The sequence below is a fragment of the Physcomitrium patens genome, chromosome 10 (genome assembly GCF_059467195.1).
Source record: "Physcomitrium patens ecotype Gransden chromosome 10, ASM5946719v1, whole genome shotgun sequence".
In the NCBI taxonomy this organism is placed as follows: domain Eukaryota; kingdom Viridiplantae; phylum Streptophyta; class Bryopsida; order Funariales; family Funariaceae; genus Physcomitrium; species Physcomitrium patens.
The window spans coordinates 13,685,381-13,695,818 of record NC_143419.1 but is presented as its reverse complement, the minus strand read 5'-3'; the positions used below and the strand labels follow the sequence as shown (position 1 = coordinate 13,695,818).

At 36.0% G+C, this 10,438-nt stretch overlaps 1 pseudogene across 1 annotated transcript; it reads right to left on the bottom strand.

The window, feature by feature from the left end:
- Window positions 1-1,959: 1,959 nt before the first annotated feature.
- LOC149988294 (DNA polymerase I B, chloroplastic/mitochondrial-like) lies at window positions 1,960-8,892 on the bottom strand (annotated as a pseudogene). The gene is made up of 12 exons (XR_016505206.1): window positions 8,828-8,892; window positions 7,346-8,631; window positions 6,890-7,078; window positions 5,710-6,407; window positions 5,262-5,460; window positions 4,782-5,048; window positions 4,345-4,443; window positions 4,086-4,178; window positions 3,773-3,939; window positions 3,115-3,420; window positions 2,871-2,960; window positions 1,960-2,641 (listed from the first exon to the last, which is right to left on the bottom strand). The product of XR_016505206.1 is annotated as a DNA polymerase I B, chloroplastic/mitochondrial-like (transcript).
- Between the last annotated feature and the right edge of the window lie 1,546 nt (window positions 8,893-10,438).

Sequence of the window (10,438 nt, the reverse complement as noted above, 5' to 3'; positions counted from 1 at the left end):
TTTGTTTGTATTCCATTTTTTTATTAAAAAGATATCTACTTACTTTATAAATCTACAAATAAGGCAAGACATAGTAGAATAGACATAAAATTATTACAAACATCTTTATATGGAATTTTAATGTGGTTTTTAGCAAAAATAATCTAAGAGAAATTTAGCGTGATATCTAAGGAGGACCATTAGTGAAACTTAGTCAAAATCAAGTCCTATGACACAAAAAAACATCCATAGATAATGTGGATTTTTTTTGTTGATTAGAAAGTAGGATTAGAGAGGATACTTGAGAAGAGTTTTAAAAAAGATACATTTGCAAATTCTTAATTTGAAATGAACTTGTAAGAACTAATCAAAGTTAGAAGTTATTTTTGATAAAAATGTTATCTAACAATAAATTAGAAGCTATATTTTTGGCAATATTATAAACTTTGTAGTTAATCCATTGTTAAAATTTTGTGAATTTGTGCATATACTTGATTTGAAAATGTCTTGAATTTTAACATAGTTGATTGGTTAAATATGAAGCTATCAAGTTTTAAGTGTGTTAAAATATTGAAAATTAGTAGTTTGAAGATCAACAAATATATGAGCAATTTGTAAAGATCTACCACATAGATTGAGCCAAAACTGTGTGAGCTAATAACTAACATGACATGTAAGATCCACCCTACATTAAAATACAAACTAACTATAGACAAAAGAGAGCTTGGTGCTAGGAGTTTGACATCTAAATTACAAAGAGATATTAGGAGGTGTAATTAGTCTTTTTCTTAATTAGTTAATTTAATTCTTATCAAATATTGTGAACTTATTGACAACTAGCAAATTTAAAGGCATGATTTTTTATTTTTTCAAAATCAACAATTAATCAAAAAGTTACAAGATTTTGAAGTTATTTAACATATAGGATTTTGTCAAAATTTGATAAGATTTCTTCAAGGTTTACCTTGGACTTAATAAGATTTGATCAAGATTAATTTATAGCTTACCTAAGATTTTTTAGATTTTTTTTAAAGTTTGCTTAAAATTTACTTGAAATTTATTTAAGACTTATGTAAGATTTGTTTAGGTCTTTATTAAAATTTGTTAACAATTTCACTAAGTTGTTTATGATTGATTGGATTTGTATTTTAGAGTTGATAGAATTTAAAATTGATTGATTTGATACTTCTAAAAATATCAAGTTTGTAAAGGAAAGTATTCTATTCACCTTAGTTACAAAAAAAAAAAAAAAAAAAAAAAAAAAAACTTTAGGATTTAAATAAATCTCTTTCACAATGAAATGCCCAAATCATTCTCAAGCAAAAATTCACTTAATACAACAACAAAGTGGAAGTGAATTAGCAAAATCAAACAATATCCAATATGTGGCAATCCAGCATTGTAGAAGGTTATGACAAGGGTCATTCTAAACTTCAAAAATTAGATGAAGACTCTAATTAACACCAAACACTTGATAATAAATTGAACTTAGAACCATAAATCTGGACGGTTCCTGGAACATAGAACACTAATTCAGGGTCACCTTTTATTTGTATAATTTTAGTTGCAGCATAAAGTCAAGTATTCAGACCTTGTGTTTCTCCAGATCTTGCGTCTCCAACTCCAATCTCAAGCTATTTTCACATTCTGAGTAGGTGAGTGAACATCACATTCATGAAATCTTAGGACCAACCCAACGCCATAAACAAAAAAATTCCGGACAATACGTCCCTTGTACGCCAATGAATCTGACGACACCTCTGGTGTGTCAAGGCACACCCATCACCAACAACAAGGCTCATCGGAAATATCTATTACCTGGTAACCGAACAATGTAAGTTTCGGCAATCACTACAGTAGCGTCGAGCTCCGCTGCAGACCTTATTCGGCAAAAAACGAGTACTGTCCAAAGGAATGGTTCACATTGTCACGAACGAGATTTGACACATTCATCCACTCAGACACAATTCAATGCACACCTCCTGCGTAATCGACTCGAGAATTTGGATTAAATGAAACAAAAAGTAAAACAGAGTCCACCTACAATCCACTAATTCGCCAATTGTACTCTTTTCCAGGCACAATATCCATTCCTAACGTTAAGTTCACAGCTGCTGTGAAATGGGGGTATTTTCCTACTTGGGAAAATTCACAAAAATCTTCCAACTGTGATAGCAAGCCAAATAAAGTGGGCACTTACAATGACCCTCAACTATTCTAGAGGACTTGTAATATATATACAATCGATGCTCCAGAAGGGTTCAGGGTATTCATGCCTAAAAAATCAAGCAATAAATCAACCTCAAGTAAAGATACAACAAATCTCGATGACTAAATCCGGGTCTGTCCACAAACCAGTATAACACCAAAACCTTGAACTGGCGAATTTGAGCAAAAGATATTTTGTGTTCTTCTTCGCTACGACCACGCGTCAGATTACAATATACTACAGTTGAGACATACAGGATGTAATATGGGCAGATAGCTTCGACGAATCCTGTCACTTCGCAGCATACCAACTCTCAGCGTATTTGCCGTCCACAGCCAGCTCAACATCCAGAAAATTTTCACCCTCGAAAGGATACATCATGGATTGTATTACCAGTTCTTTGGCTTCTTTGGCAGACTCTGACGGCCCTTCGAGGATGACTTCGTCATGTACCTGCAGGTTTATACACTTCAAGTCATTCCCATGCAAAAATGTAATGAAAAAACGTTAACACATTAATGTGCCTCGAAAATTTAACCTTACTACCAATCTCGTTAAGTTTTCACTACGAAAGTTGACTACAATAACGGTCTTGTCTGTAGAAGCTCCTGTTCTAAAAAACTAAGAAAATCCACATGCAACCCTCTAAATCTCGACAAGGATACGGTATCAAATCCCTGACCTGTAGTAGGAGTTTCCAACCAAGTTCATGAAGCTTTGCATTCCGTTGTATCTCAAGCATAGCGCACATTGCGACGTCTGCCGCACTTCCCTGATGGAACCAAACACAAAACCAATCTAGCTGTTGAAATTTTACTGTACTTCAATTTCGATTTTCAAGAACTACATTATGCAGTGATACAGAAATACAAATATAAATTCATATACAGATATCAACGCAAATGTAGAAACAAACGTTAACCTACCTGAACGGGTGTATTGATAGCAGCGCGCTCCATATGAGACCGAACTAATGAGTTGGAGGAGTTTACATTAGGAAGATGGCGTGCCCTCCCTAACAATGTATGTACGCAGAGGGTTTCGTGAGCCTCCCGTTTCCGCTCCATTTGCCAAGCAAGCACTTCGGGTCTATCACTGTACCAAAGGTCCACTGTGGCCTTTGCATCAGCCAGATTTACCTTCCAATCCTTGGCAAGTCCCATGGCTGTTTTACCGTAAGCAATCGAGAAATTCAGCATCTTGGCTTTTCTTCTTTCTGATCCGAATACGTCCTACAGTACACACGCCAAACATTCATGCGAGTGATTCAGAATGAGCACCTGTGTTCAATATTTGACGAGGGTATCTAAGTGCTTGCAATTTTTACACTAAGTTCGATGTTTTGATTGTTTAGTTCTGCGATCAACAGCTATGGCTATAAACCGTGGCTCCCTTTGCTCAGTGCCATTTTTGCGCCATGGTCACTTTGTAAGTTTTAGGTACACAAAGACAATTTAAGATTTGAAGCTTGTTGGTGACTATGATAAATATGAAAGGAACGCATTCTTTTTAGGTTTCGTATTCTGGAGGATCGAGATGTTGACAAAATTTTGTGCTTTACAACTCAGGCTGAAAATGCCTTACTTTCAATAGTGGAGCAGGTGGTTCCCCTTGACCTTCCCATTCCAGCAGCACCCACGAACATGAGGATACATGTTCATCGCCGTCCTTGAATGAAAATCACCACCAGCTTTGAATGCTGCTTTCATGCTCTTGCAATCAGCTAAATGAGCAAGTAACCGTAACTCCAGCTAAGGCAGGGAAAAGCATAATTCAGTTTTAGTTGGTGTCGTCAAAGACAGCAATGGGATCAACTAATATTCCATTCAATTGTCTAGATTGTAAGAGCTAAAGATGAGAAATCAATTAGCTAGGCACTAATGGTGTAAAATCACACCTGCCCATAATCAGCCACAACAAGACTCTTTCCAGGAGCAGCAACAAAGGCTTGACGGATCCTATAACGATCTTTCTCAAGAGCTGGTTGATTCTGTAGCAGGAACAACACATCAGAGTACCTCCAGAATGCATTTAGAAAATCACCATAACCTTCGGTGGATAGCTGGTGTACAGTCACAACAATCTAACGACCAAATTAGAGTTTTAAAATCAGAATACACTAGCTTCTTAAAACTGACGACACAGTACTCACTAACCTGCAGACTTGGTCTTCTTGCAGACAACCGCCCAGTTTCAGTGTTGATGTTTAACGAACAATGCACCCGACTATCAGAGGCACTCTTAATATCATTGCCCTGCAAATTATCTTTCACGTCAAAATGGAAGAGTCTGGCGGGAAAAAAACTCTTAGAAGTATATACAAGCCGAGATCTATCAATGTAGCTGAAAGGTTACATTGTCTAACAGTATTCTATTCTATTAAGTGTACTTCATGTACCTTTAATTGGTGTTTTAGCATCATGATACATAAATAATATTCTGTTGCGAAGTAGATGTCAAGGATTACGACCTTTAGACAACACTTCAAGAGAAAGACATACGAGATCAGAACTGATGTAAAATGTTGAAATTAATGATTTCTTCGGTTCCAGTGAAGTCGAGACCAAAAAACAAAAACAAACAACCCATGTACCTGTAATGGCTCTATGAAGTTGGACAACAATGTGTTAATCGCAGCAACTTCACACAACGCAGCCAATGCCATACATGCCTCCTTGCCTACTCGACCTTCCCCAAAGGCCTTATAAGCCTTGCCATAAACAGACAAATCTTCTTCGAGTTCCGCTTCCACTCCAGCTGAGGTTAGTAAACCCTCAGATTCTTCGATATCCACAAGAACTCCTTCCTCAGAATCAGCTTCAAGGGCAGAATAGTCAATTGCAACTTTGCCTGCAAGTACCTTCGGTATAACAGACATCACAACTATTCAAAGGTGACCACAATAGATAAAACCATTACATAACGCTAATCCAACGGTAATCAGCAATTCCAAAAAACTTCACCAGAGGATACAAAGGATGACCGAAAACTAACGCTACAACTTTCACCTAATTGTTCGTACATTCATCAACACTAGAAATCATCAAAAAAGATGCAAGAAACGTCTTCTCACCTTAATTGCTGCACCGCCAACTGCTGGCCAGCCAGAAGACGTATAAGTTTCAACAGGTAATTTGATACCGAAATTTGCCAGCCCGGATATCACTATGGGTTTTGTCTTTTTGGCAACCTTTTTGCCCTCCTCAATAAACCCATCGGTGTTAGGTACACTGAAGACGCGCTCCATAGGCAGTACTTGATCTTTATCTTTCCTGAAATTACACGAATTCTCAATATCCTCACTCCTAACGTAATGAAGTCAAGCTAACTTTAATGCAATGACCATACCTCTTAAGCACGATTAGATTACATCAAGGAATGTGATGTCAAAACTCATTTGCAAGAATATCTAAATTATTTGACCTAAACACTTGAGATGTAACTGAAACACTCAAATTCACTACTCTCTTTTTTTAAGCAGCAGCCATGGGAAACAACCATAGGAAAACAATGGCAGCTACCTGTTCGCAGTGCCTCCATATAAAAACTGGCGAATCTGAGCATCACTACCAACATTCATTTGGGCAGCGTCAGCACAATATTTTGCAGCCCACTTCCGAAAGCGGCTAACTGATATTTCTTGTTGAGCCTTTGCAACTTTCTCAACAGTGGCAAGGTGATTACAATCCACAAGCATTCCATCAGCCTCCATTTGGACCAAAACTTCCCCAAATGGCCTCCAGTACTTCTCATAGAAGTCATACATAGATCCCTTTTTCTTCAAGTCTGCTACATTCCATGGAGTACTACTCAACTTTTGCTGAAGACTTAGAAAGAGACGCCATGTACATACTGCATCAAATGTAGAGTAGTATATCCAAGCATCTCGCAATTCCTCATCTCTTTGCAATTCGTGAACCGGCGGTATCGTCTTAATTTTACCAGGTGTACCATCTTTTTTCAAATTGGCTTTTCCAAATAACTCTTTCATGGACTTCTTCCCCGCTAACACAGACTCATCCACTTCAGTCGAATGCCTTATGTAACCATCCATCACTTTCTCATCTGCACTCAATACCTCAAGCGAATAGCCACCTTTGGCGCCTCTCCTTGCTGAATCATATAGACGAGCCAGATGTATAGTGTCTGCATGGAAACCTTGAGGGTGTATTCCATGTCTACCTAGTACATGTTTGTCAAAACTATAATTGTGCCAAACCTGCGCACACCAATCATACAGAATAAATATCTAATGCCAACTACCTCAAGTCCTGAATCTCCTAAAAACACAAAGTTTATCCTAAAGAGTCAGCCAAGGAGAACGCTATTAACCACAATTGCCTAGATTATTGATCAAATACAAGGATATCTTAAGGACTGCAAATGATGTTCATGTAGCTGAAACGTGAGAAAGAAGAGGAAATCAGGTCTAATCAGCAAAGCCTATGTATTATAGATTTGTACAACACAAACAACCAGCATGCAAAATACTTCAAGATCACCGAAATACAAGTCAAACGACTCTTTCCAAAGGAAAATTAGACAATCTGATTGTTGTGTAGAATCCGAGTCTCATTCTGCTTCAAACCAACAGGAAAGCGCTAATCAACTCATTACTTTTACATTTTGTAATCTGCGATGTTACTTTATCACTCGCAGTCCATACTACATAAGCGAAGTGCAGGTAGCAGTAGGACCTACCTTTTTGATGGAGGGACTCTCAAAATAACGCTTAAAGACTTTCAAAACATCCTCACCACCATCTAGCACATCGATCCAAAGACGGTTCTTGCCATCTCCAAAATCCGCGGTAGGTCCACAATAGATACTGAAACATGTGATTCGCCCGTGTCCGACTGGACTCTCGTTTTTCACATCTATTTCTGTAACCTGGAGCATCAAATCACTGAGTTTACAATCTCGATTGACGGTACTTAACAAGAAAAAGAAGTACTAGAGCTGGTGTAGGAAGATTGTGACGACACATGAGAGAACAGTCAATTCTAAATCAAAGGCCCAGCGGAGACCAACCGTCAAATAGCAGACGTAATCAATTACGCAAGGGGATTGGGGTAAAAACAAAACCAGCTCAACATGACCAACAAAAACGAGACACTAAAACAATATGAAATCATTCCAGAATTGGTAAAAGCACACCTCGGTATCGCAAGCATGCACCACATCCTTGTACTTGCTCATCAGATGCTCAACAACCATCGAAGCCTTTTCAACACTATCAACGACCATAACAAGGTCATTGGAAAATGTCTGTCGTTCCTCGGGCTGCTCCGTGCTGGGAGATTCTTCTGAAGGCATTGCCGGAACAGGCACATCATCTCTGACATTTACTTCAACCAAATCCTTCTGTTCAAGTTGTACGGGGACAAGTTTCTTCCTCCCCTTAGTTTTGGGCTTTCTTTCACCAGAGATACCATCGGCACTAGCTTTCTTGAGAGTGCTTCGAGCCTTCTCAACTTTGCAACCCAAAATTCGATCAGCACGACGCCTTAATTGATTTTCCTCAATTACTTGTTCTGCTGAATTAGGAGGTTCTGACATTACCTTGGGTTCATATTCAATCGACTTCAGAGGCTCTGACACATTTTGACGCTCTCTCACAACCGCCGAATCGAACACCTCCAACTTGGTCTCATGTGTACTATTCGAATTGTCATCTGTATCCACCGCTGTGAAAGAGGACGAATAACCTTTCACAAACTCGACCTCAGGGAATGATGCTCCTGTCTTTAATCCAGATGCACTTGCTGGCTTCGCTAGCACTAATATTCCCAACTTTTGAGCAGCCCTTTCCCATGCTTCCCCAAGACCAGAGTCCACAGCCTTCGAACTCTCTCCAAATGCTCCCACACCCACATCCGGCGTAGGTTTGGATGCCAATAAGGGCGAACCCTGACTTTGAGCATGTATCTTACCGACACGTCGAGCGTACTGAGGAGGGGCAGACCCATTGGTTGAATGAAGTTCTGTCTTAGATACGGCCTTAAGAGCAACTTTCACAGTCCTCAAAACGGAGGGCACAAAATTAGTAGGTGTTGAAGTGAACTGGACTGAGGTATTATGTTGTGCCTGGAGTGATGTGCCTGTTCTGAAGTGCCTGATCTGAAGTGCTGTGTTGATTGTACTTGGTAATTGAACTTGATCCTTTGTGTATTGCGCACTTATTACTGAACTCAGTCGCATTGCTGAAAGAGTTCCGACCCTCGCAGTGTACGGGTTGCTGTTGGGTCTCGAGACGAATTCCTCTGTTACGGGACTTCTCCAAGCACGAGAAAATTGAACATCTGCATGACTAGAAATTAAATAATGTGAACGGGAATAAGGAAGAGAAAATTTGTTATTCGCTAACCCTGTAAAGTCGCCGATTTTGCACGCCGTTAGGACCTGTTCCATTAACTCAGGATCAGCGTCTCGAAGTAGTCCCCCTGAGCAGCCACACAGTCATAAGTGGCTGCCAGAATTCATAAATGGTGTTGCTCAAAAAACTGATACACCTTCAAATATTACCAAACTAAACGTCTACGTGCCTATAATTTGACAAGTGTCCAAATACGAATTGCCGATGTAGAAAGACCATAAGCGATGTGTTGTCTTTCTGCATACTGCAGCAGAACTGCTCACCTATAAAATTGAGTTCTCGTCTCCTTCTATCCCGCTCATTAGGAGGCAGTGACTGTCCTCAAAAATAAAACAAATCCAAACTTAATTATAAAAAATAATTCATAAAAATAATTCATAATAATAAAAATAATTCATAAAAATAATTCATAAAAATATTTCATAATGATTATTATAACATTATAATAATAATAATAATAATAATGATTATTATTATTATTATTATTATTATAATATTTTTAATCAAACTCAAAACTTAAGGCATCCCAATATATATATATATATATATATATATTTGTGGAAAAAAACTAAATAAAAAAAATTCAAAAAATAAAAGTTCTATTTTTTGTATTTTATTCATTTCAGAAATATGGTTACCATCATAAATGCCATATTTTAAAACAATTAAACAAAAACGATATGTTTGAATCAACCAAAACTATAAATATAAGATCTTAAATTTTAGCTAGTTATTACTCAGATATAAATATCCAAGTTTGACTAGGTATGTGTACCGCCTGTTGCTATGTTATGAAACAATAAATAAATAAATAAATAAATAAATATATATATATATATATATATATATATATTACAATATGTTTTGAGAATGATAAAAGTATATAATAGAGAGTTTTTTTTTTTTTTTTTTTTTTTTTTTTTTTTTTTCAAAATATTAAGGAATCTAAAATACACTACTGAAAGAATGCCATAAATGAAGAATTAGTTAATTCAAATGATTTGCAATTGAATACTTGTATCAATAGTTCCCTTGTGGTAAACTTTTTCAGTGAAAAGATAAATTTGAGACTCTTTTGCACCATATGTACATGTATATTTATTTTCTCCGTTAGCTTAACATGTATATGATTATTAACTCATATATGTCTCAGAAAATATGTAAGAAAAAATATCAATAAAGTAACAGAAATTAACTTGAAATGTTTTGAAAAATTCAATAATTATTGTAAAAGAATAAAAAGGTAAAAAAACTATAAACTATAAATTATAAATTTTAATCAATCATCAACTAAAAAAAGAAAAGATACAAAAGACAGAAGGTACAAAAAAAAGATACTGGTGATAGTTTCAATTCTTCCTAGTTTGAAGTAACACTTTTTCCTTAAAATAATAATGTATACTTGAATTGAATATTATTTCAAATATATTTGGTGATATTTAAAGAATCATTAATTTTTTAAAAATAATGTTTTAAATCTATAGTTAAAATTATCTATCAATGTACAATATTTCTTATTTTTAATTATATAATTTGATTATAAGAAGGAATGTGTAAGACTAAAAACATTGTACATAGAATAATTAATTTTAATACGTTCTTACTTTGAAGTAGTTTCATTTAATGTATGTTTATTTCTTAAATTTTTAAAATATATTTTTTAAAAGACCTGTTTATTAAAATTATAAATTTTAAAATTATTTAGAATTTCATATGATCTTATTATATTGGTTCAAAACCTATTAAATTAAAAGGACCACTAGATAGATACTCTTCTTTCATTACATAGACATCTTCTTCATTTCTTCTTGCTATATTAATAATGTACTATTACTACAAGTTTGTTAATAAGCTAGACACTAATGAAGTTGAAA